General features: G+C 42.0%; 1 protein-coding gene across 3 annotated transcripts in view; it reads right to left on the bottom strand.

Moving 5' to 3' along the window:
- The window catches only part of EPB41L3 (erythrocyte membrane protein band 4.1 like 3), a 231,194-nt gene that overhangs the window by 185,936 nt on the left and 17,287 nt on the right, over nucleotides 1-27,971 (bottom strand). The window contains exon 1 of one of the 3 annotated variants that reach the window (XM_053902416.1): nucleotides 23,381-23,400. The exons of the other annotated variants lie outside the window; for them this stretch is intronic. The gene's annotated coding sequence lies outside the window, so the exon portion shown is untranslated. Of the gene's footprint in view, nucleotides 1-23,380; nucleotides 23,401-27,971 lie in introns of those variants that run through there. 3 annotated transcript variants of the gene reach the window in all.

Here is a 27,971-nt window from a genome sequence, read left to right as displayed (position 1 = left end):
ATTCAGGCCGCCTGACCCACTTACTTGGGTTGGCTTTTGCCATCGGGAGGGAAGCAGCGGAGGAAAGAGAGATGGGGGTATTTTCCCCAGGCTTCCTCTCTATTTCAGTGGCTGCCAGTGGCTGAGTCTGTCCCCAGTACAATTCTCGTTAGATGGTCTCCCTCTTACAATTTCAGCTCCCAGTGGGCTCTGTTCACACTTTCCTCTCCTTACCATTTCAGCCGAGGGGTGGTAATGGCTTCCCACTATTCTGGTCCTGGTGACTCAACGTCCCTTGTTGGTTTCTGTAAAATTCCTTGCTTAACAGTCTCTAAAACTCACAGCTGGCTGTGCCTCCTGCTTCCCTGTGATGCTCCTGGTTGATACGCCCACAAATCAAGCTAACGGACACCAAAATTTGTTCCTTCCACTCAATAATTCAGTTAGAGCAACATTCTATAGTTTAGCATATGCCCTTTTTAAAAAAAAGATTCATTTATTTGGCCAAGCCACACTAGACAGAGAAGCTAAAAGATTGAGGGATCATATGGTACACGCAAGTAGTCTAAATATTTTAAAAATATCAGTGAATTTTATTGCATTATGTTTTTCTGCGTGTGGTGCCATGGCACTCTTTAAGATAAACAGGGTTCTGTGTATGGTAATTTAACTTATTTCCAAAGATAATTATTTGGCAGCTTGGCTATTCAGTGTGTTCAATGTGCTCCATGAAGCCTGACAACAGGACACATTTATAGGACACATTATAAAAACAGAGCCGATATTCGAACTTTTGGTGTCACAGGTCGTTTTGGACATCATTTCTTCATCTGTTCAGAACCCTCACAATTATTTTGTCCTTTACCTGCACGAGAAGCAGAAGTAAGACCTTAACTCATCAAACTATCCTCAAGTAAATATGAATGAATTACATATTTTGGCTTAGAACACTTAAAAGTTCATTAAAATAGGTTTCGATATGTATCTTGGAAATGAAATTTAACCCACGTAAGTCACTATCCCTGTCAGAAATTAATTAGCAAGGAGAATAATTTCATGCAACTTTGAGGAAACAGCGATAATCAGGAAGAAGCAGGGAAGGGTAGAAATTAATTACGTGACTGTGGGCCTTATAATTGGAAAAAGACCATCCTGGAGAAGGGGCACTGGTGAAGCAGACCCAGACAGCCACAGTCTTCCTTTTTTCCCTTTCTGCGTCTATTTCCTCACATGACATCCATAGAAATCTCCGTATGATGTAAAAGCAGCCAACAAAGATGAAAATAAAAATAGCTACAATTCTCACAGTAATTCCTCCCATATTATGAATGCAAGCCTGTTAGAAATACCTGCCCCTGGGGCGCCTGGGTGGCTCAGTCGGTTGGGCGGCCGACTTCAGCTCAGGTCACGATCTCACGGTCCGTGAGTTCGAGCCCCGCGTCGGGCTCTGGGCTGATGGCTCGGAGCCTGGAGCCTGCTTCCGATTCTGTGTCTCCCTCTCTCTCTGCCCCTCCCCCGTTCATGCTCTGTCTCTCTCTGTCTCAAAAATAAATAAAATGTTAAAAAAAAAATTTTTAAAAAGAAATACCTGCCCTTAAGAAATACCATAAGGTCATTCCCATCCTCAACCTGACAAGAGTAAAAATGCAGTTCGCACAAAGGAGCACTAACATAACACACGTTGAAACAATATTCAGCTTTACAGAGAATGAACGGAACACATGTTTAAATCAATACAAAGTACCATCTCATACCTACAGAACTAAGAAACACAAATGAAAATAATAAATCTAATGTTGGCAGGAGTCACAAGGATTCATACAGATTCCTGCAAACGAGTGCAATGAACTTGGAGAACAACCACAGTCAACAAGGGTCAAACACTGACCACGACCTGGGACCTAATAACTCCAACGTTAGAATCAGTACCCTAAGATGCACCTCAAAAGGACAAAAAGCTGTATGTGCGAATTGTATGTATGTTTTTAACAAGACTTCAATAGTGTGGGAATGGCCTTTTCCCAGTTATAAGTAAGTTAAGCATGATATGTTGCTATGATCAAATAATTATACATTTGAAATACACAAACTACACACATACTCTGTAACTATACACATTATCTGTAAAGCAGTTTTGAGTCCAAACAGTTGAAGTAAGATAGTAGAACCACTCACTTATCCTATAAGTATTTGTTAAATGCCTACTACTTTCTCACATCCCTGAGATTTAAGTACTCGTCTCACGTTCATGTGTCATGAACATTTCCAAGTTAAGCACATTGGCCAAGGTCACACAGGTTTCAGGGGTGAGCAAATGTCAGGAGGCTGTTACTGATACTCAGCTTCCTACAGCAAAGTATTACCTCTGCACTAGAATTAAAGCAATAGGTTCCTATTTCCATAGGCTTTGTGATGGGTTGGAAAAGAATGGATAGCTAAATAAAATCTTGAAACTTGCAAAGTGGAATTCATCAACAAATCTGTTGACTTTATTTTTTGAAGAAAATGAAGGGTAGGAAAGTCATTACAAGATGTGCTTCTAGGCACCCAAGTATTTATGGCTTCTTTGTTCAATAAAAAGTTTCTTACTCTGTAGACGAGAAAGTGTATTTAATTTGAGAGATGGGTATTTAAATCTTTTTTTTAAACGTTTATTTATTTTTGAGACAGAGAGAGACAGAGTGTGAATGGGGGAGGGTCAGAGAGAGGGAGACACAGAATCCGAAACAGGCTCCAGGCTCTGAGCTGTCAGCACAGAGCCCGACGCAGGGCTCGAACTCACGGACCGCGAGATCATGACCTGAGCCGAAGTCGGCCGCCCAACCGACTGAGCCACCCAGGCGCCCTGAGAGATGGGTATTTAAATACTTGTCCTATATTGCACTTAGAGGGATGTAGACACACTATGTTCCCATAAATAATTAAATGAGTAGACAGGTGATACTAGGGATTTACTATAGGTAAAGACATAAAAAGAATATATCCCTATATCCATTGAGGAGAATTCAAAGCTGATTTTATGGTGTCAACTCATTACACACTGTACTCTTATAAATGCTAATGATTCTGGGAAACCATTAAAATCTTCAGCAATCCACATCAGACTTCCTTCCCTGTCAGACCCTCCCAGCCTACCCCACCCATAAAAAAACTTACTGTAAACATACTTGAGTCTCTTGTAAAAGGTTAGTAAGGACGGTGTTTGGTTTATAATAATATTGTTATTTTATCTCTTATTCAAGGTGATCATGACTTGATGGTATAAAATATAGCTATATAGCAAGTAATGTAATATATCTTTTTGGATCATGTGGCCGTAAAAGATACCAAGACACGGAGCTCCATTAGGCACATTTAATTATGTTTAGATGATTCCTTAGCTCTGCGTAGTCTCATCCAAAGTCGTTATAAAAAGGAACTGTATTTGAAGAACGAGAACAAAAACCTTTCTATAGTTTGTATATTCCCCAGTTTCTCTGTGTTTTAATTTCCGATTTCCCAAGTCCTAAATTTTGCCAATGTTTTCTTCCAATGCTTTGGGGGAAAAAAAGTTTCCCAAAATAGGTATATCTCTCCTCAATTCTATACACACTTTGTTTGGTTTGGGGGCTTTTGAGGGGCTGCTGCTGTTCTAAATGAGGATTCCTGCCAGGACAGTCACTCTCTGATGCTTCAAGGACATTAATCAGATTCACAGCTGGTGGCACCGTGAGCAAGATGAAAACACAGAGATCCTTTGATTATTTCAACTTATTTTTGCTAGAATTTTTTTTCTTCCGTCGCTGTTCACTGAAGTAAAATGTGTTTTGTCTTCCTCAGGGTAGGCATCAATTTGAATTAAAAGGAGCAACTTGCAACACCCATTTATTTTCCACGGCGGGGGAAAGGGGGTGGGGACATGGCAGAAAGAAGGCACCAAAGAACAGAGAAGGAAGAGGGCTAACACCAACTGCTCCATTCCTTTGAAGTTGACTCTCCCACTGTCCCTCCCTTTTCCTTTCCCATTCTTCCTGGGCTTACAAAGCTTGGCCAGGAGGAGACCAGGGCGGGCATCCCTGATGGAGTGACCAGCAGAGCAATTCCCCAAGACCAATGCACTTCTGATTCTGCAGAGTGATGCAGAGCTCAGGGAGTACCAAGGGCCCGCTCCTCCCCTCTCCCATAAAATCCACAGCTGGGCCACCCCATGTCTATTAGAATGGCTAAATCCAAAGTACCCACCATACCAAGGCTGACAAGGATGCGGAGCACCTGACGGCCTCATGCATTGCTGGTGGGGATGCAAAATGGGAGAGCCACTCTGGGAAGTCGGACAGTTCCTTATGAAGTTCTTACCAAATGACCCAGCAATCTTATACTCCTGGGTGTTTGCCCTCAGGGATGAAAAATTTATGTTCACACACACACACACACACACACACACACACACACAAAGTAGTACACAAACGTTTATAGCAGCTCTATTCATAATCACCAAAAGCTAGAAACAATTTAAATGTCCTTTAAGGGGAAAATGGATAAACACAGTGTGGTTTGTCCGTACAGTGAAATTGTATGAGTTGTATCCATACAACGAAATAATATTCACTCAGCAATAAACGGGAACAAATAATGAATGCAGGCAACAACTTGCATGGATTTCAGAGGCATTAGGCTGAGTGAAAGAAGCCACTCCCGCATGGTTACGTATGATGTCATGTAAATGACTCCATTTATATGACATTCTAGAAAACACAAAAAATACAGTGATGGGGAAAAGATCAGAGGTTGTCAGGGTGATGTGTGGGGGAAGAAAGTGATTTCCAAGGGGCAGCACAAGGGAGTTTTTTTTATGGTGGTGGAGTGTTCCATCTCCTGATTGTGGTGTTGGTTACATGAGTAAACATACGAAACGGATACAAACCAAAATTCAAATTGGTTGTATGACAATTTAAAATAAATAAATAAATAAATAAATAAATAAATAAATAAATAAATAGAGCTTTAAAGACAGACACACACACACACACACACACACACACACACACACACAGAATCCCAAGCCTGGAATCAGTAAACAAAAAAATCAAACGTGAAAACACTGTCCATCCATCATGTTCTCTCTCCTTTACCGTTTCATAAATATTCATGGAATCTATACACTCTGATGCCTTACTTTTCAGACTTAGGAAGGGAAAATATCATTTCCTGGGAGGGAGGAAAGGCAGGAAAATATTAGGAAAATAAAATTTCCAATGGCATGGCAATGACTGCCAAAATTTTGGGTGCGTCGTTCTTTCATAGAACATGTGTGGGAATGTCACCTTTATTCTGACCCCTGAGTATAGGGTAAAAAAAAAAAAAAAAGAAACGTCAGGAGGGAAAGAAGAGTGAAATCAAGCAAAAGCTCTCCAAGTATTTCAATATATGGTTTGCAGGAAAGGGAGAACATCACAAAATAGATGTGTGATGTAATCCTTTACAGCCACACCGTTCCCAGAAAAATGAAATAATTGCCAAGTCTCCACTAGGCCACCTGCTGTTGGGAGGGCGCTCCAGATTTCTTTCCTATGGAAGAATACCGAGCTAAGCACGCTCTAGACTTAAACACAAATGCTTTAGACAACGGTGAACTTTCTTAGTGTCTCTCATCTTCGGAAAATAGGAAACGAGGAGCTCATCAACTATTACCTCAAAAGTCATGCCGCAGCAAAACCAATTAGAAAAATGATCCCGATCCTTAGCATAGAAGTTAGATTAACCACTAACTGGCCTTTGTGGAAATGGTCCTTAGCCGGTTGGGGGTTCTGGCTGGATGCCTCCAGAAGTCCTTCCCTCAATCTTGCACTATATACTCCGGGATGTCCGGGGGTGGGTGTCACAAAGGCTACTTTGCACCCTGTAAGTGGCAAACAGGTAACCAGGTTCCTCAGAACAGAGGGGGGGGGGGCGCCAGAGGGATGGGGAGGCAAGAGCTCAGAGTGGCCAGCGATGCTACCCGTCCCTGGGAGACCCTCGTTCCACACAGGCTTCATCAACCACAGCTGTAAACCGCCACGGGGAACTCGGGGGGCCTGAAAAGTCACGTCTCTGGGAAGATACAGTGTATGTGTATTTTTCTAGCTGTACCCGTTGGCATCTTCTCCTCAATCACATCGCTGCCAAATGTCATGACCACGCAGGTGTCATGAAGGCCAGGGCGCCTCGATGCTAACTGCACTCGAGAATCACCTGGGAGCGTTCAAACACCAACACCTGGGCCCATTCTCCAGAGGTACTGACTTCGTGGAGGGGGTCGGGGAGCAATACCGTTCGACGTTTCAGCGTTGTATAGATATGGCTCCAATGCATCATTGACCCCCACTATACCCTCAACATCTGGTGCCCACTTTTAAATTAGTCGGTGCTAATTCTTTACCAGGGGAGACCTTTTGCTTACTTGCAATGCGCCCAGAGTGAGGGTGTTGGACTGTCCGCGTGCATTCTGTCCGGTCTAGTATCACTATCAAGCAGAGAGGAAAAGGCTTTGTCTCGGGGCCTTACACTGTCACAAAACGTACAAAACGATATAATTTGTGTTTTTCGTAAAAGTTCAGTTCACAGATGACTTTAACACGGGCTATTTAACTTCTAATGATGACATCCTAAATGCTGACCGCGGACTCTGTATCTTTCACCTTCAGACTAGGCAGTAGCTTCATTTTCCTTTACCCAACTTGCCAGGAGGTAGCCTCGAAAGCCAGCCTGTGAATTGCTGATTCCCCTCCTGGTGAACAGAGGCAGCCTCTATCAGTAGTGACATCCTAAATACCAAAAAAAAAGATTCTACTGAATCAGAAAATGCCTTTAGACCGCCTTCTTTCTTCTGAAATTAAACAACCAAGACCAAATGTTGGGCTACATGAGGTGAAGACAGAACTATTGTAATTATAATTGGAAAGGTCTAGAAAATAAGTAGAAAATTATCTCTTCTATAAGAATTAATTAAAATCTTGTTAAAACACTAACAGGCAATGTCTTACGATCGCCTATTAAGTGTATGGAATTAATCAATTCACGCTAGGCACATTGAGAGCAAGCAGCCTCATTACTAGCTCTCCAAAATGACCCATTTTTGGCTTCTTTACAGTTGAAGAAAAGGACTAGCTTGAACACTAGGAAACATCTTGCGGGCATAAGATTATAACCTTCTCTGTAAGAACGACCTAATTGTTTAAGATCCAATACCCTTAGTTGGCAGAAATTTTTTGTTTCCAAGAGAATCCTTGGAGTTAGAGCATACACCTGAGAGCTCTGTATGTGTGGGAAGAAAGGGACCCACTTCACCTCCTTCAAAATTCTTTTTTTTAAGATTTATTTTATTTTAAGAGAGAGAGGGAGAGTACAAGTGGGGGAGAGGAGGAGGAGGAGGAGGAGGAGGAGGAGGAGGAGGAGGAGGAGGAGGAGGAGGAGGAGAGAGAATCTTAAGCAGGTTCCACACTGAGCGTGGAGCCTGATGCTGGGCTCGATCCCATGACCCCAGGATCAAGACGTGAGCCAAATCAAGAGTCAGATGCTCAACCCACTGAGCCACCTGGGCGCCCCTTCTTTTAAAGACTTCTATGTGGCTCTGGAAGGGAGACACAGCTTCCTCATGGGGAGCTCCTCCATCACTTGGGCCTCCGGAACACTTCTTCATCTCTGGCCTTTCCTCACAACCATCCTCTTAGCTTCAAATGCTCCTCTAGCTCATCCCCAAAGACCAACTCAGGTGCCATCTCTTTTGAGAATTTTCCCCCAAATATTCTCTGGCAGAAGCAATCCTCTGGCTCGTTTGGTACTTGTTCGGTCCACTTTCGCAGATAACTGTGTGAACGCTCGTAGGAAGTAGGAGCCTAAAACAGCACTTGCCCCAACACTGAGTGTCTGAACAAATGGAAACTGGAGAAAATGTTTAGGATGCTTTAGAACCCCTGGAAATGTGCTCACTTGAACAATTTGCCAACAAATTTCTTACTTCTTCTTAACCAAGCCCGTAAGGACCATTACAGAATCTATGAACCTCTTGAAATTATATATAAAGTATGTCCCCCCGACCCGCTACCACACAGAGCCTTGAGAATCTTTACAGCTCTTTTTAAGTCTTCAAGGTAACTGTAATCCAAAACTCAATTTGAAAAACATCACTGGGGTGCCTGGGTGGCTCAGTCGGTTGAGCGGCCGACTTCGGCTCAGGTCACGATCTCGCGGTCTGTGAGTTCGAGCCCCGCGTCGGGCTCTGTGCTGACAGCTCGGAGCCTGGAGCCTGTTTCAGATTCTGTATCTCCTTCTCTCTCTGACCCTCCCCCGTTCATGCTCTGTCTCTCTCTGTCCCAAAAATAAATAAAAACTTAAAAAAAAAGAAAAAGAAAAGAAAAACATCACTGCCCTGAATATGTTTTTGTATAAACAATAAGGTATGAGAGCTTCCTGCAATGATTGAACAATGAAATGAGCCACCTAAGTCAGCCTCCATCCTCTGGGTATTGAAAAAAGAACGATTCTCTATTCTGATTGCTCCAGACAACAACGTGCCTGAAGGGGAGACTGAGCCACAGGACTCTTAGAATATGGTAGCATTTGAACTAGAGGGTGATCAGAGATCACCTCGTCCAGTGGCTCTCAGACTGCGGAATGCACAGAATCATGAGGACAGCATGTCAGGACCCCGACTGCCGGGTTCCGCTCCTACAGCTTAGGCTTCAGTAGGTCCGGGATGGGGCCTAGGAACATACTCCGAAGCGATTCTAGGTGACGTTGATGGTGCTGATCCACGGACCACACTTTGAGAATCACCGCTCTAATATTATTTCCTCATGTGATAAGTGAGTAGACTGAGACCTTCAGCAGCTGGGTGTGGCCTACCCAAAGCAACATAGCTAAGTCAGAACCCTGGGTTCTAACCACACTCTATGATCAGCAGGGTCCTCAAAAGGGAGTCACATTTGAGTCTCCGAACCTTGTAGGTGACCACAACAGACTCAAAAATGTATCGCAGTTAGAGACATTCAAACTACTTAGCAATACGTTTTACCCGAAACCACTGAGGATATGAAGAGAAAGGAATCTCTCTGTTCATCCCAAGACAAGAGTTGAGAAAGAGGACCTTTTTCCCTTCGTCTAAATGATGAATCTCTTATGGCCGTTTTATTGTTGTGCCTAAAATGTTCTTTTGAAGCAAAAACATTATGTCATCCTTCTGACAATGCAATAACAAGATTCCTGTCAGGGGGTCATGTCCGTGGTGTTCTAATAATGTCATATTCTTTCATAAATATTTTGGTAAGTTTTTAAAAGTTCTCTTTACAGAGTATATTTTCCAGCATTTTGAAATCTCTCTCCCAGCTAGCTCCACAACTAAGCAAGACCCTAGGTAAAAGCACACTCTACAAGATTTGGTTTCAACCAAAACTTTTCAAACTCTTGCCTTGCCCCATCCCAGACTATTCCGGTCTCTAGCTTCAGGCTCATATTTGTTTCTGACCTTCCCTCCAATGGCATCAGACCCTCCCCAAGCCCCATCGGGTTTTCACATGTTGGTCTTCCCTGCTTCTCAGATCTCCGACCTATATACTGGACTTGTCTCAGAACCCCCTTTCTGACTCGGAGCACAAAAAACCATCCCCCTGTAATATGACTTGGTTCAGGACCCTCCCTTAGAAATGGCCGCCATTTTCCTACTTCATCCTGACGACAGCCCTTTCACGTCACATGTCAGAGTGACCGAATGGTTTCCAAAGTGTTATGGGAAAAGTGAGCGCAACGCATGTCATAGATGACATGGGCTTTATCCAACATCACATTGCATTAAACGACTTAAAAGCATTTATAAAGACATCCCAGAATGTGTGTGTGTGTGTTTTTTTACTCTTTCAATATCGTGGACATAAGTTTCTACCGTTTCTTTAATGAAACATTGCCGTTATTAATTATGCATTAAACGACACATTTCATATTAAATAGAAATACATAATACCGAACCCCATAGAAACCCCATTACATTTCTTCCAACAATCACCACCATAATTGGCTGTCTAATGTAGTGTAGTCAAAATAGAGGAAGGCCGTGCAGCTGCTACCTATCAGCCTCATTTAAAGATCGGACAGACTAAAGCCATATACCTAGGAAGGAGATGAGTCCTTCCCTGTCACTTGTACATGGTTTTGCTCGTAGACACCCCCCAACTGGATGTGGGGCTTCATTTTCTGACTTGGCCTGAACACCACCCCAGACCAGCGGAACAGCAGCACCTTACCACCGATATCATATCGGCATCGTAAACATTTCTTTGAGGGCCTTCTGTGCGCCAGATCCTGTACGTGCATTCTTTCTAATTTTCGCAACAGTTCTCCCCAGGGCTTCACACGTGGGATATGAAAGAGCTGAGATCTGAAAGTAGGTCTCAGACGACTTCGTCCAGCAGTTCTCACAGTGAGGTCCAGGAACCCCTTGAGATTCCTCAACCCCCTTTCATGGGTCAGCAAGGTCAAAGAATTATCTGGAAAGGCTACTGAAAGGCTCCCTCTGCTTCCAACAATGTTTTGGCATAGAGCTGGATTTTCTGACTATCTTCCAACCAAAACAACATATGGCCACAAACTGAAAGCAGACACAGATGAGAATGTCTTCAATTCCATCAGACATTAAGGAGGTTTGAAAAAAAAACGTAAAGCAATGGTATGCTTCTCACTAAATTTTTTTTCTTTTGGAAAATATGGGTTTTTTTTTTCATTAAAAAATACGTCCCTTATGTTAATACATAACGTGTTGACTAATGTTGTTATTAAAAATTTTTTTTTAATGTTTATTCATTTTTGAGAGAGAGAGACATAGCATGAACAGGGGAGGGGCAGACTGAGAGGGAGGCACAGGATGCGAAACAGGCTCCAGGCTCTGAGCTGTCAGCACAGAGCCCGACGCGGGGCTCGAACCCACAAACCGCGAGATCATGACCTGACCCCAAGTCAGACGCCCAACTGACTGAGCCACCCAGGCACCACTACTAATGTTATTTTTAAATGGATTAACACATATGTTTACATGTTACTGGTTTTGATGTCTCAAATAGTAAATACCAACAGTATAGCTTATCTCAACAAAAGCTTTTTGCAGATCCTCAATGATTTTTAAGAGCACAAGGGGGTATCGATTTCAAAAAGTTTGAGAACACTGTTCTCAGGTAATACAACTTTCATTCATCGTATCACCTCCATTCCAGAAGAAAAGTTCTCATTGCTGGGGATGGGTAGGTGGAAAAGAAACACCCCTGCTTTTAGAAATCAGAACTCCTATTGCACCCATTATTAATACCATACATCTGGCACTTAGCTAAATGTACAAGCGAATATGTAATCCTCGGAAACACACTCGTACTCAGTCTCTTCGGTTAAACTGAACGCTTCCTGAGGACATGAATAGTATTAACTCCCTTGGAGTCTAACACAGATGGAGTCTTGAACACAAATAATGATTAATCGGCGGCGCCTGGGTGGCTCAGTTAAACGTCGGCCTCTTGGTTTCGGCTCAGGTCACGATGTCATGGGTCGTGAGTTCGAACCCATATCCAGCTCTGCGTGGGCAGTGTGGAGCCTACTTGGGATTCTCTGTCTCTCTGTCTGTCTCTCTCTCTCTCTCTCTCACCCTCCCCCTTTTGCACTCTTTCTCTCGAAAATAAACAAATAAACTTAAAAAGATAGTGATTAATTGGAAACATAAAGAGGTGGTATCACGAAGGACTTTGTAAGTCTTGTGTCCGTGAGTAATATGGTGCAGAGCAAAAAGCACATACAATGGAGAGACATATTTAGTTCAAATCCAGACACACTTTTGAGAAGCTATTGGATTTCTCTGAGCCTCAGTTTCCTTTTTTTTTTTTTATGTTTATTTATTTTTGAGAGAGAGAGAGAGAGAGAGAGAGAGAGACAGAGGCAGAGCACGAGCAGGGGAGGGGCAAAGGAGACACAGAACAGGAAGCAGGCTCCAGGCTCCGAGCTGTCAGCACAGAGCCCGACGCGGGGCTTGAACTCACAAACCGCGAGATCATGACCTGAGCCGAAGAAGTCGGATGCTCCACCGACTAGGCCACCCAGGCGCCCCTGAGCCTCAGTTTCCTTATCTCAGTCCTTAATTCACAGGGTGTTAGGAGGAGTAAATGTATCATATGCATACAACATCTGTCATCCAGTAGGCATACAAGAAATACTACTCCAGTTAGAAAATGATGGGTCAGTTCCAGGGCAAAGACTGCGTATCCAAAAGTCCAAACGCTTGAGAGGACATTTTTCTCAGGTGAATTTCTCAACTCTCTCCATTTCTTGGCTATTGATGTCATCATTAAGTTTGGTCATTTTCCTGTATGTGTCCCTTCAGTCTAGGGTTTACTCCTTTAGAGATACATATATTTTCTGTTCTTGGAACTCACTGGCAATAGATATAAAAACTGGAAATACCCCTCTATGAGAAAAAAAAAAAAAGACACTGAATACCACACTATGGTGCTATTTTCAATGTTATAAAAAGATTACATTATCAACAGTAGTACAACTCCACTTAGTGGTTGCTGAGTGGAAAATCCGAACCTTCAAGTTGGAAGCAATATAAACATTTAAAAAAAAAAAATGTAAGTAGATGATGTTCTGAAAAGTATTAAATAAAAATGTCAACCGAAAATTCAAGCTCCTGTTTAGCAAAACAAAAAGACAAGAAAACAACCAAAAAAATGCGATTTCGGGCAGTAACTCTTGAGTTTACTGACCGTGAAGACATCCCAAACTTTCATTTAAGATTCTTGTTTTGTTACACCACAAGACGGTTGAATCTGAATCCATTTACCGTAGGCCAAGCAAATGTTTATAATTTAAAACTGCATTTACACACATATATAATGTAATTTTGCCTTTTAAAAATAAGTATAAAAGTAAGAATTTGCAGAAAATGAGGCAATGAGAAAGAATGTTTCTATCTCGCTAAGTTACAGGAAGCATCTGAACCCCAAAAGCTTTTTATGAAATATATCACTCTTGTGTTTTGCATACTTATCATAAAGGGCTATATTCTTTTTAAAAGGAGGAAGTTTTGCCCTTTCTTTATGTCTATACTGGTTTTTCGTTTTGTTTTTTTTTTTTTTATCCTTGAACTTACACTAGGTGGAGCCCCTTGTCCAAGATTTGGAGTGATTTTTTTAAAAAGTTAAGAAAAAAATTAACAACTGAAGCCAAACCAAAAAAGCATTTTTATTCTTTCATTTTTAAAATGTTTCCTCAAAATTTGGGGTGCCTGGTCGACTCAGTCGGAAGAACATGTGACTCTGGGTCATGAGTTTGAGCCCCATGTTGGGTATAGAGATTACTTACATAAAACTTAAAAAATTAAAAAAAAAAATTAAACGTATCCTCAGAACTTACAGCACCACCAGAAAAGAATTTTGCTTTCTAATAATTAAGACCTTGACACTGATAGGACCGCTAACATTTGCTACAGAGAGGCACTAGTTAGTTGCAAAGCAGCTGCCACAGAGTCAACAGCCATAAGGTTCTGAATTCAATGAAACCATTAAATTTCATTTGGAAGGGAGGTATCTATCCAGGGCATGGGGGCATCAAATCTTTTCTGGATGCTCGTAAAGATATTTTTAACAAGGTTAACGTTCTCCTGTGTCTAGAGCCGGCATGGTACTCAGACGCTTCACGACATTCCAATTAGAGATACATTGTCATTAAAAGCAAACGAGAGACTTGAAAACGCCAGACCCGAAGCAAAAGGCTGAACATCCAAAATACTTCCAGTGTTCCATGATGCAGAAATCCAGAAAGCCCTAATCAGATATCTCAGGGTGTCTGCGGAGGGAGGGGCTTCTGAACTGAACCAACCAATGTTTAATTATGGGTTCCTAGGACTTGCAGTTAAAAATAGTCTCTGACAGGACTCTGGGGCCTCACAGTGGACTCTCGCTGGAGGAGATAAGCCTTGTGAGATAACCGGCCAAACTTAGTGATCGCTCATTGCTGCAGGATAAAAGCATCACTATCTCCCTACAGCTATCTCTGTCCACCGTTGCTAGGTTGGCTCCCTCTGTGCTGTCTCAGGGCTGGCCTTCCAACCCAACGTGCTTGAAATGCAAAGTTGAGATCAGCAGCAAGGAGAACCCTTGCCCAATTCCCAAACCCTTGTGCTGACATAGCCAACGGGGAGCTGTCAGTTTCCTGGACAATAAATTTTGTGGACTCTTTTTTTTTTTCTCTTCAGATTTATACAAAATCTTGGAGCAGGCAAGACATAGTTCTGCTGACAGCTGAATAATGTGGCAGAGTAACCTTTGAACAAGTACAAATCATTGACCGCACATAAATTCTTCTCCAGAAAGTCCAAGAAACTGGTTGAATCAGGGTCAGATAGACACGGAGGCAGTTAACGTTATGGCAAGAATCCAGTCCTAACATAGTGGGATTTATACCTGTTTAACCAGAACACTTACGAAAAACAAGTATTCTTTGATGTTTGCCTCATATTTCCCATTGGCAAGCTGATTTTTCCCCCTTTGGGAGGTTTTTACTAAATTCAAATTATTGTTCTGCTACCGGAAATGATTTATAGAAACAAAACTAGTAGGAATAGAGAATAGCACTTAGGAGTGGATCATCTTCTTTGATGACAGGGGTGCTTTTTTTTAATAAAGAAAAGAAAGTGAGCTTTGGGTTCCCAAGCCATTTGGCTAAAATAAAGATGAGATGAATTGGACAAACTATGGTTATTTCATTTTTATTTTTTAATGTTTATTAATTTTTGAAGGAAAGAGACACAGAACGTGAGTGGAGGAGAGTCAGAGAGAGGGGGAGATGGGCTCCAGGCTCTGAGCTGTCAGCGCAGAGCCCCACGCGGGGCTCGAACTCACAAACCGTGAGATCGTCACCTGAGCCCAAGTTGGACGCTTAACAGACTGAGCCGCCCAGGCGCCCCTGGAACAAATTATATTTGAAAGAGAGCTTTATTCAATACCTTTAAAAATGACAGAGGTCTCCACGGAAAATTAGTCACTAAATATATTTTCATTCCAAGTTGTCATGTTGATGGCAAAGCAGTTTGTCCTTCTGCTACAATATAATGGAGTCTTCCAATTCGTTTCTCAAATGGGGAGGAAGGTGGGTGGGAGGTGGTGTGGTGGGGGCTGGCACCTATCCCGGAGACTAGAAAACGCACACCTACATGTTTTCCCCCCAACACTGCACTGTCTCTCCATCTTTCCTGCCAGCCTTGTAGCCAGCATCGATAATATGGGAATGGAGACTTCCAGAGTAAAGCTTGTATTCAAATTGTTCTCTAAAAGATAAAGGGGAGCCAGATGCCTCATATCTACTCCCGGCATGATGCAAGAGAGGTGATGTCAAAACTAGCGGGAAGGTTCAGTACGGACCTGACAGATTTATAGTCCTTCTGCCCTCCCCTCTTTAGCTCCAGAATAATATCTTCAGAAGGGTTAGAAGAACAGAATGGGTAAGTGATGTTTTAAAATGTTTAAAAATAGGACTTCAGGACTGACAGGGAAAATGGATGATTAAGAAAGCTACAGACTAAAATAGATGTAGGAATAACTTTGTCTAGCTAATAATCTCATTCTCTATATGCCAAGGAGGGAAGAAATTGATGAATCAATTGTTTTTCATTTTGCTGACACTCAGTATTGGTCCTGAGAACAATTTCTTCCTGAGCAAAGTAATGTTTAACCACTTCCTTATCATCAACACTGCCTCATAAGCATTATTTAGAACTTTGCTATTGGAATTCCGTACGCGTCTCCTTTTTTCCCCTTTTTAGTAAACCTATGGGAGAGAGACATATAATGTCTTATTCATCAGCACCTTCATCATCCTGGCAATTAAAGATAAGGTAGAGAAAACAAAGGAACTGCATATGCACAGAAGCCACTAAAAGGAAGGAGGCCTCCTTAAGGGAAAAGAGAGTGAACAAAGGCCCTTTCTTCCAGATACAGTGGAAATGAGCTGAGACACATCTCCGACCTGCACAGGGCTCCCAGTCACCCAGGGGACAAGGGCCACAGTGGACTTGGGGAAGTGATTACAAGATAATGTCAGAAGGCAGACCTGTGAGACTGCAGGCCCGATCTTGGAATTGAAATACAGCTCCATGTTTGGGGACCTTGTTCCCCTCCAGGAACCAAACCTGAGAGGCATGAGGGTCTTTTTATTTGGCGTCTGGGAGTGAAATGGAGAAGGAACAGCCATGAGTCATTTCGGTAGCCACCGTAGGTTCTGGTAAGAGTGTTCCTCCTTCCACTACATAGAGGTCAGCAGTCGGGGAGCGATAAAAGTTGAATGAGATATTATTTCGGGCAGAAAAGTAAAAGCTAACGTTTCCTGGAAGAATCAGACTCAGGTCTCCGGAGGTTTCAAGGTTTAGCTCATATGACATCGCGTTCCAAAGTTTCCTTCTACTCTGTATTCTGATCAATTTGTCTCAATGTCCTCATCCACCGATGGTCTGAAATCTCCTTGATATCTGACTTCTTTTATTCTGGTCCCACACCAACTACTACAGTGCTATGTGCCTTTGGGGCAGTCAATAAATGTTTACGGAAAGAGTAGCAGATGTTTAAATACTTGGAATCGTCACAAACAATGCATTTGCTGCTTTTACAGTTGGAAGGCTTAAAGCGTAAGGGGTCTTTGAAAATCGTATCTCCTTATTCAGAAAGAAATCCATTGTTTTGAATTATTCATCTTTTTATCATTATTATTTTTTTTTACAAACCAACCTTCTGAATATGTTTACCCATGGGGTGAAATAATAGACTCACTAAAGTCTTAATCTTGACCTACATCTATGGTGACAAACTTTTTAGAGAGTGAACCCAGGTCATAGCCAGATCAATAAAGTGATAACAACCAAAAAATACTCTCAAAAAACATAATATGTAATAAATAAATATGCATGTGCATTAATTTTATATGAGATATATAGAGTAGGTGTTATTGGAACTTACGTATTATCCTGAGTTATTTACCTCTCCGGGTCATAAATCCTAGCTTGAAAACAGAAATAGAACTAGGTGGTGGGGAAATTAACAGTAATATCTAGTATTTAAAAATAATACTACAATTTAAAAATAATTTGTATAGGGGCGCCTGGGTGGCTCAGTCAGTTGAGTGTCCGACTATGGCTCAGGTCATGATCTCACAGTCTGTAAGTTCGAGCTCCGCGTTGGGCTCTGTGCTGGCAGCTCAGAGCCTGGAGCCTGCTTCGGATTCTGTGTCTCGCGCCCTCTCTGCCCCTCCCCTGCTTATGCTCTGTCTCTCTCTGTCTCAAAAATAAATAAAAACATTAAAAATTTTTAAAAATAATTTGTATTAAAATAATTTTAAAATAATTCAAAAATAACATGTATTAAAAATATAAAGTGGGGTTTCATAGATTTTTCTTTTGAAATAGCTCCAGAAGTTTCGTAAATTGCCAAGATGGTACAGGATTCCACAAGTAGACCAGATCAGTTTCCAACCTTCATACCATCTCTTATTATTACAGTATTGTCATAATTAATGAACTAATGATGATACATTGTTATTAACTACCATCCAGAAAGAAATCCATGTGATTAAAACCATTTCTATCAATAGAGCTGATAGGAGTCGTCCACTGTTTCATTTCCTTCGCTCTCCCGGTTCCTCTAATTCATAGGTATTCTGTTCTTCAGTTAATATCACAAAAATAGGTACGGTGTCCTATTATTAGGACCTAATATTAGGACTTTTTTTTTTTTTTTTTGCATTATGGTGGACCTTATGGTATAACGTATGGTCCAGATCCCCTGACAGGAAGGAAGAGTTTATAATCCTCCAGCCGCCGGAAGTGCTGCCAGAGGGCAGCCCTCAGCTGTCAGTCCTCTTTGTGGGCCGTCTCGACTGAAGACAATTGCCTTGCTCCAGTCACACCTCCTGTCAAGAGCAGCCAATACCCCAAATGTCCAGTCTATGCGCGAGTAAAAATGCTGGGGCACTCTTGCTCTAGCTAGAAACAACTCGAAGGTCACCCTAACTCCAGAGCTCCCATGGGGGGTGGGTAATGCCTTTGTGGGGAACATAAGTAAACTCAACTCCTCCCTCTGCCCCGCCCTGCTTTCTTGCTTGGTGTTGATCCCAGGAGTACTTCCTAAGAAACGCACTGGCCAACCAGTGCCCATTTCATAGCCTACTTCTCAGGAGACACAACCCGTGACAGCCTGCCAAATTTTAGGTGTTAGGCATAAAGAAATATTGAGAGAATGCAGTCCAGTTCTTTCTCATTTTAGAAAACATGGGGGGAGATTTGCAGGTAAGTCCCTCACTCCCGCCCAACGCGCAAAGATGTGACAGAGGCACATGCAGGCTGCTACACGAGGCCAAAGGGTTCTTAGACCCCAGAGAAGCAGGGAGGAGGTTATCAAGATAGACTTCCTGTAAGAGCTGTATGTAAAAGAGAAGCAAGATGTGCTAGAGAAAGATGAGGCAAGGAGTTGGAGTCAGAAAGAAGATACGAGAAAACTCACAGACATATGAGGGTTCTGGGATACTAAAGACATAGCAGTGGGAGACCAGGGGGGGCTCACGAGTGAAATGGCAAAATGCAGCCGTAATCAGATCAGGGAAAACCTTGCCAGTAATCCTAATGAACTTTTGTTGTGACTTCCCCTTTTCAGACTGAAACACAAGACAGAGGACATTTCCATACAACCTGTACTTCTAGATTTTTCCAACTCTTGCCCTCTACTAAAGCAAAGAGACACTTTGGGTGACTAAGCACAGTGCCAACAACACAGGTGTTAACATAAGTGACGACATTATCTGTTATACACAAAATCAGTCATTTTATAAGAAAACGTTCAACGCATAAAATGTTTCAAAATATCTTGCTTTATTTTGCAAAAAGACTTTTTTTTCAGACCTCCATTATATGGCTAATATTAAAAAGGTAAATAAATATGGGCTATTGGAGAATAAATGTTATTTATTATTATTGAAACAAATGAGCCTTTTATTTATATGACATCCCATTGCAAGTTTTACATTTATCATCATTTTGCTGCTTATTTGGTAATCATAAACCATTGTTTCTTGGGGTGAGAATGTTCACAACATCATTACATCCAATGCAATTGTTGGAACTTTGGTCATCTGCCTTTGCCTTCCTTCTTACCTACAAATCATCTGTGAGCAAAATTACATAGACAAAGTTCATAACTACAAAATCACAACTCACAGGTGCTACTGAAACTCTTGATAAACAGAATGATTACCTGGACACTGGGTACAATTGAGTGATGGGACCGATAAGCAAGGCTGATGATTTTACACAACCCCTAGTACCTGGCCAGCCATGGCATCCTCTCTCTCTCTTTCTCTCTCTCCCCCACAAAAAAATAATACAGAATAAGAGCAAGTATAAACAATCTTTCCATAGAGGTAAACTTGAATCCAGTCTATTTTCCTTTAAAAAAAATATATACCTTTTAGGGGCATCTGGGAGGCTCAGTCAGTTGAGTGTCAGACTCTTGATTTTGGTTCAGGTCATTATCTTGTGGTTGGTGGGATTGAGGCCTGTGTTGGGGCTCCACACAGACCACACAGAACCTGCTTAGGATTCTCCCCCCCTCCCCCCACCCCAAACCTACCCTGCTCGTGCAGTCCCATGCACTCTCTCTCTTTCTCTCTCAAAATAAATAAATAAGCATTAAAACAATGCTTTAGAACATACATGCCTTTTAAACATTAATACTTGATTTATGAGTAACGCCTGACCTGTGTCACCCACACAAGTGACCAACAGCCAGCAGGCCCTGTAATCCTACGGAGAGGCACCACAAGAAGCAATATGGAACCACTGGGGTGGTTAAAGCAAAGGTGAAACACGATTAGGTTTACAGTTTGGATAGGTCTCTCTGAAGCCAGATGGAAGATAGAATAAAGGTGAAAAGAAGGGCTGAGCGAGCTGTTGTAAAACTCAAGCAAGATAGCGGATGCACACCTTTAGCACACCTTCAGCAACAGAAGTATGAGCATTCCGGCCAAACACTTCCATACTTTGGCTCCATTAACCCCCACACTGTCAATGGAGTACCTTGAAAGATTCAAGCAAGGTGAGCTAGCTGACCAAGATAACTTTTTGCTTTTCATGTCTCTCTGATTTTGAGAAGGCCTTATTACCCCGCCTAATAAAGCAGAAAATCAGCTATCAAAGATGTACTCATGGGGCGCCTGGGTGGCTCAGTCGGTTAAGCCGCCGACTTCGGCTCAGGTCATGATCTCGCGGTCCGTGAGTTCGAGCCCCGCGTCGGGCTCTGTGCTGACAGCTCAGAGCCTGGAGCCTGTTTCAGATTCTCTGTCTCCCTCTCTCTGACCCTCCCCCGTTCATGCTCTGTCTCTCTCTGTCTCAAAAATAAATAAACGTTAAAAAAAAATTTTTTTTTTTAAATAAAAAAAAAAGATGTACTCATAGTTAGATTAAGGAGTTCGATCACCCTCAAAAACAAGAATTGGAAATCCAAATGGAATTTGTAGGTACGAGGTTTATGTGCACTCGAAAAAAAGTTAGCCTCTGATTTTCCACCAAAACTACTTAGTTCTATTAAAATACGATCATACTGTCAGATGGAAAAACATCAACTTCTCTAGAAACAGAAATCACTTACACAGGGCAAATCACCCTAAGATGTCTTTTACTATAATCGCTCTTGCCCCAAGGCCCTGCCACCACAGGATTGTCACTTTTGACTCACGAACGAGCTTTATAGAACTGCCAGATGAAAGACACATTTAGTTGTACATGACATATTATTGCCTGAGATGCACCAAAATTCCATCTTTGGGGGCACAGAAGAATCAAACAGTATATTAAACTGGTTAAAAGATAACATGTCTAGGGAAAACACTTTATGAATCAATGACCCTCGTGGCACTGGGCAGGTTATGTAGTACCTCAGCTTGCGCAACCCATAGAATTAGGTGATAGAGTGTTCCTGTATCATAAAGTTGCTATGAAATGAAACGGGACTCACGTAAAATCCATAACCCAGCGCCTGGGGGAGAGGAAGTGAGGATGTGCCGCTGAATGTGAAGGTGGTAATGACAGGTGATCGTGCACATCACGGTCAGGGTGCAAATCTACCACCTGTTTCTTCGTGTGTGTGTTTTGTTTTTGTTTTTGTTTTGTTTTGTTTTAGAAAATGGTCCCTAATTGGCCAAACCAATAATTCTTTAGGCTGCAGAGTTAGCCTATCTCCCTCCCAGTAAGTACACCAAAAACAGATTAAAAACCCCAAACGACCCCCAATTCAAAAGAGTCCCTCGGAGAAAGACCGATACCATATGTGTTCACTCTTATGTGGATCCTGAGAAACTTAACAGAAACCCATGGGGGAGGGGAAGGAAAAAAAAGAGGTTAGAGTAGAAGAGAGCCAAAGCATAAGAGACTCTTAAAAACTGAGAACAAACTGAAGGTTGATGGGGGGTGGGAGGGAGGGGAGGGTGGGTGATGGGTATTGAGGAGGGCACCTTTTGGGAGGAGCACTGGGTGTTGTATGGAAACCAATTTGACAACAAATTTCATATACTGAAGAAAAAAAAACGAAAACAAAAACAAAAACAAAAGAGTCCCTCAGTAGAAGGAGGCCTTAGGAAAAGGAGAGGGAGATGCTGGTGGGGAGAACACGCAAGGACGGTTACAGAGGCAGTTGAAAAATAATAGGAAAACAGCCTTGCTTACACTTTGCTACTTTTAGGATCAGAGATTTCTGAAGATTTTCTGAGCCTCTCACAAATAAAGCATTATCTTCAGAAGGCATTCAAGGTCTCAGACAAAAGAATTCACAAGATTTAGCTCATGATCAATTTAGAATAAGTAAGTTCTGGCTACTGATCATTACTGGAAGAGAAAATGAGATTTTAAGGATGATTGTCTAGCTGGTTATTGTTTCTGAGAAGGAGGGAGATGAAAAGACCTGGAGAGATACAAAGAGGAAAACAAGCAATGTGAATTCCAGAAGGAAATTTTAATACGGAGCAAAGAGTCATAACATAACCCAACAGGCAAAACAGCTGATTAGGTGCTAATTGTGTCAAATTAACTACTCACAGCTCACAGATTAAACTCAAATGACACATATTCCTAAGGCTATTTATGGACAACTAAATCATCTAAGAGAAAGATTCACAAATTGCTTACACCAGAATAGAAAATCTTACAAACCTTGATGCCAAATTTCATGCTCACACTCAATATAATTTTAGAAATTTCAGAAATAACAGATTGCAACAACAAACGTGTTCGCTCCCAGCAAGTGAAATCCTGTTACTTCAACTGGCTAAGACAGTGACATGGCAGTTTGAAATTTGCTTAGTGGGAGACTCAGGATTAAAGTGGAATTGATAAGCAAGACAATGATTTTCCTACAGAGGTATACCTCAACTGATTTCTTTTCTTCCCCAGGAATCGGCCATGCCGAGCACTTTAAGAAAGGTATAGGAGCTATGAGACCAGCCGCTTCTATAATATCTTGCTAATCAAAGACTTTTCTCGGAATCCCGCTTCCCACAGGCTTCAAAACTAGAAAAAAAATGTACTTAAAAGTTTATTTTTTGTATTTAAAATCTGACTGCTTTCTAGTCTCCATTCCATAGCAAGAAATCCACCAACAGACTTACACCCTCTCCCCCAGTCGTGGTCCTGCACGCAGAATGGCTGAGTGCCTGTTATATATCCTTATCACCCAGCTTTGGAACAACGAAATTAGAGTTTGATATTTAACAGTTTGGCGACTTTGACTTTGTCCATCTACTTAAGGACCAACTGAAGTGGGAAGTTTTCACGTCAAGATTCATGACTCATTTAACGTAAGTACATCGACAATGAAAATTTCCACTGTGTTGTTTTCCAATGCATTTATATCGGAAACAATGCCAGCACCACAAAAATAAATACATTTGTATCTGCCATAATTGGTACCAATGAATATTTGAGGTGTGTGATTAACAGAGACGACTGAACAAGAGCCTTAGAAAAGTCCATTTCAAACTATATGAGATATTTTTGAATTGCTTTGTTATAAAAAACTATTATTCAAGATTGTATTAACCTCCCCAAACAGAATACCAAGAGCAAAATTTTAAATACCATCTTTTGTCACTGAATATGATTCATCCTTGTTTCATTTGAATTTGGGTACTCCTAATAAGACACATCAAGATTTCTCCATCTTTACCGCAGGCAGATTAACTCTAACTGAAGGCACATGGGGGTGCACGTACATGGGCGCTGAGATGCTGATGGTATTTTCCCATCGAACAATCTCATTTGGCAGTTTTCTTCTTCCACACACAAAGGGAAAAACCAACAACTTAAACATTAATTTCAGGGACTCACCCACATAATCAACGTCCCATTGCGCAGAGAGGACATTTTTCCAGACGATGGGCAGATCCACGTTCCACGTTCCGAGAGGCAGCGAGACAGGAAGGGTGGGCAGAAAAGAGAAGAAAAATTAGGAATAATTCAAAAGCTGGCGGCAACTTACCCCCATACTAAGCATGATAATTAGAGTTCTCTCCTTTCCTGAAAACTGCCCACTGCCAAGATACTGCGGATTAAGGGGAAAGTTGCTGTAGAAAAACAAGGTAGATAATTCATGAGAGAGCCAAAGGGATCTCTCATTAACATTTTCATTTAGCAGTTGCAAATAAGAGAAAACACATGCAAGCCACTTTTGAATATGTAATAGATGTTTCCAGAAGGAGACTATGAAAAGAGCTGTATGAACATATAGGGACATAAAAATAATGAAAGCAAGCCTGAACTAGGATGGGGAGGGGAGGATGGCTGCAAGGCAAAGACTCAGCAGACTCAAAATCACCATCAGAAAACCCAGTAAAATTATTTACACATCCCAACAAGCCCTTGACTAAAATCATTCTAATTCTATATTCTCAAGGAATATCAATTATAACCGTTTCAGATGTGCTACAGGTCAGAGTCAGAGAATAGAATTTGAATTTTTCAAAGAAAGGACCAAGGAAATAAGTTATTTATTTCCTTTTATAAAGGCGCAGAAAAAATTTGTACGTGGCATAAAAACTTCTAGTACACATTGTTTTTCAACCCTACAAGCCACGATGGTTGCTTTATTAGGGAAGAAAATTTACGGTATTAAATCACATAAAACGTATTTTCAAGTAGATGGAGCCCCCCGATGCTGAGTCTTCATTGAAAACAGCTCATGTGTCACAGGCTTTCCACATGAGCAGTCACTTTGGAAAACCAGGCCGGGCCAAGGTCATGCTAGAGGAATTCTGTGATCCTGGGGTATGCTGGGGCCTTCCACTACTAATCCATTCCATCACCAGCTACCGTTAACTCAAAAGAATTGAAAGCAAGGACTCAGAGCGTTATTTGTACACCCACATTCACAGAAATACTGTATGCAATAGCCAAAGAGTGGAAGCAACCCAGATGTGCACTGGCGCACGAACGGAGACACAAGACGCGATATACCGCATGTGACGGAATGCTGTTCACCTTTAAAGAAGGAAATTCCAACACGTGTCACAACCTGGAAGAACCCTGAGGACATCATGCTTAATAAAACAGGCCAGACAGAAGAAGACAAATATTGCATGATTCCACTTACACGAGGTACTCAGAGGAGTGAAGTTCGTAGAGACAGAAAGAAAGTACTAGGCACGGGGGGCGGGGGGTGATGGAGAAGTTGAGAGTTGTTGTTCAATGAGAAGACAAAGAGTGTTTTGCTGGTTGGTTGTACGCCAATGTGAATGTGTGTAATACTACTGAATTGCACACTTAAAAATGGTTAAGGTGGCAGGAGCACCTGGGTAGTTTGGTCGGTTAAGCGGCCAACATCAGCTCAGGTCATGATCTCGCGGTCCGTGATGTTCAAGCCTCACCACGTAGGGCTCTGTGCTGAGAGCTCAGGGCCTAGAGCCTGCTTCAGATTCTGGGTCTCCCTCTTTCTCTGCCCCCCCACCGCCTGCTCATACTATCTCCCAAAAATAAACATTAAAAAATTTTTAATGGTTAAGAGGGTCAATTTTAGGTGATACGTAATTTACTACAATTCAAAACAAAAAAGCCAGTGTTAGAATGGTACTTTGGAACTACTTGGCTGCTCTTGCTAGATCCAGTCTCCAAAGGAAAGAAGGAAGACAAGCGTGTAAGTCAACACTCAGTGTAGAGTGTTAAAAAGACTGTAATCTGTAATAGAACAAAGGCAGCCTAGCATGAATTCAAGAAATTTGGTCTTCCTCTCAGCAGATGATAGGATGACAGTTGTCACGTAAAGGGCTGTGGTCTTCTCGGAGTTATAGCAGAAATCATGACAGATAGGCCTGCGAAGAACAGAGATGAGCCAGCCCGTCAGCACATAGCCCCCTCCCTTCCTATGCAAGTCTAAGACACTTTGAAAAGAGTCCATGCAAGGTCTTCCTAGCATTCTTAATATATTTTAAAAGTTTAGTAATTGGCTCATGGATAGTGTGTGTTTAATCTCCTCTCACTGGTCCTGGTAGTGAATGGTGAATTTTCTTCTCGTTGTAGACATGCGCACTTTAATAGTACCGACCAAAGGGTCTAACGGATCCTCTCGCATACATAAATCATTTTTGTTTGCTAAAGAATCAGAAAAGAGAATATAATGGTGCATCCCCGAGTCACTATAACAGAAGTAAGCTTAAATATCTGTTTTGCATCACTTTCTGCCCATGATTTCTGTCACCGGCCCTCCGTGAACATGGGTTGACCTTGCAATGAGGGAAGACAACTTGCATAGGGAAGTCCTTAGGGAGTCGAAGTACGGTACGGTCTTTGAAGGAACTGGATGATCTTGAGAAAGCCACTAAACACCTTTCTCCTTGAGTGGAAATCACAGTTGTGATGATTTTCTCATAGTTATGGTACAGATCAAACAAAATGATGATTGAAAAAGACCTTTGGGAAATACAAATCTGTGGAAATTTGGCAGTGGTGGGAGTGGGGGGCGGGGAGGCTTTGGGATGTCCCTACTTGTGGTCTGCCTCTTGGCAGGAAGGCTCAGTTCTTTCCCAGAAGGTGAGGAATGTCCATATAAGACAGTATAGGCTTCAGTCTCAACTTAACTTTTCAACCTTATTTTCCATTATCTGGCAGTCACCCTATTGACTTATTTCCAACCAAACGAAGGCCCATGAGTCTAGAGTCATGGTTCTTATAGTCCGGGATCCCTGGGAGGTCCCTGAGACTTTTCTAGGAGGCTTATGAGATCAAAACCTTTTTCCTACTCATACCAAGATATTATTGGTCTTTTCACTCTCAATCTCTCAGGAGTGAACAGTGGAAGTTTCCAGAAGCTACATGATGTATATCACACCCTCAGTTTCTCATACCGGAACAAACATAAGAATCCATTCTCTTCTTAAGCCAGACATTAAAGAGATTGCCGTGGCACTCTTAACCCTAAATTATTTTTGTTTTGGAAAATATAGTTAACGGTCATGAAAATATTTATGTTAACATGGAATGGACTTTTATTGTTATTTTTAAGTGAATTAAAAGTATTTAAAAATGTCTTCGTTGTCATTTCTTACACACATTATTATTTTTAAAGTCCATTTATTCATTCATTCATCCATGTTCAGTAATCTCTGCACCTAACATGGGGCTCAAACTCGCAACCCTAAGATCAAGAGTAGCATTCTCTTCTGACTGAGCCAGCCAGGTGCCCCTCAGTTTTCATTTCTAATGCAATACATGCCTATAGATACAACACATATAAATAGAAGTTCATTGCATTTGTCAATTACTTTAAAGGAAGTACAGAGGTCCTGAGATGGAAATATTTGAGAACCGCTGTGTCTAGAGCAGACAGCAGGAGGGCGAATAATATAAGGCAGGCTGAAGAAGGATACAGGAGCAGATCAAGAAGCAGGAACATACTCCAGTGGCCACGTGACGGATTCTAGTCTTCACGTCAGAGCAATGTCAGGCTATTCCATACATGTAGGAGGTGGCAATTAATGTCCCTTTCTCTGAATGTGATAGTTGTACAGAGTTACTCATGGTTCAATTTACTTTTCCACCCTATAACGATTCGCTATAAAAAATGAATTCATAAAGCTCCATCAGAAAGCTACATCACCCTAGGGCCGCTTGGGTGGCTTGGTAGGTTGGGCGTCCGGTCCGGTAGGTTGGGCGTCGGCTCAGGTCATGATCTCACTGCCCGTGAGTTCGGGCCCCACGTCGGGCTCTGTGCTGACAGCTCAGAGCCTGGAGCCCGCTTCCAATTCTGTGGCTCCCTCTCTCTCTGCTCCTTTCTGACTCGTGCTCTGTCTCTCTCTCTCTCTTTCTCTCAAAAGTAAATAAATGTTAAAAAAAATTTTTTTTTAAAGAAAGTTCCATCACCCTATAATCAATCTCCAGGTTGCTTTCTAACGTCTTTTCTTTCTTTAAGTTTATTTCTTTATTTTGAGAGACAGAGAGAGAGAGAGAGAGTACAAGCAGGGGAGGGGCAGAGAGAGAGGTTCCCAAGCCGACTCCACGCTATTGGTGTGGAGCCCGACGGAGGGCTTGAACCCATGAACAGTGAGATCATGACCTGAGCCGAAATCAAGAGTCAGATGCTTAACCCACTGAGCCACCCAGGCGGCCTGGGGCTGCTTTCTAAAAGAATAACTTCCCCTACACGGTCAGATGCAGTGTTTTCACCATGTTCACCACTTAAAACCAACTGTATGGTTAATCTGGAAGCGGGAAGTGTTTATAGATGAGCTTACTTTTATCTCCCAATAATCAGTAGGTAGCCCACATTCCAGTGGAGCCAGACTCTGGGGCAGAACTCCCATTCTGGCCATGTGCCCTGGGGTGGAAGGAAATGGCCCTTCCTCACATGGGGAGGCCCTCTTGTTCGACTTGGAACCATCTCTGCTCAGCCTCCTGGGCTCTTTTACCCCTCTCCCCTCCGAAGCTGTTG

Source organism: Panthera pardus, unplaced genomic scaffold (genome assembly GCF_024362965.1).
Source record: "Panthera pardus isolate Hobbes unplaced genomic scaffold, ASM2436296v1 HiC_scaffold_15, whole genome shotgun sequence".
Classification (NCBI taxonomy): domain Eukaryota; kingdom Metazoa; phylum Chordata; class Mammalia; order Carnivora; family Felidae; genus Panthera; species Panthera pardus.
This window is presented reverse-complemented; position numbering and strand designations above follow the sequence as displayed.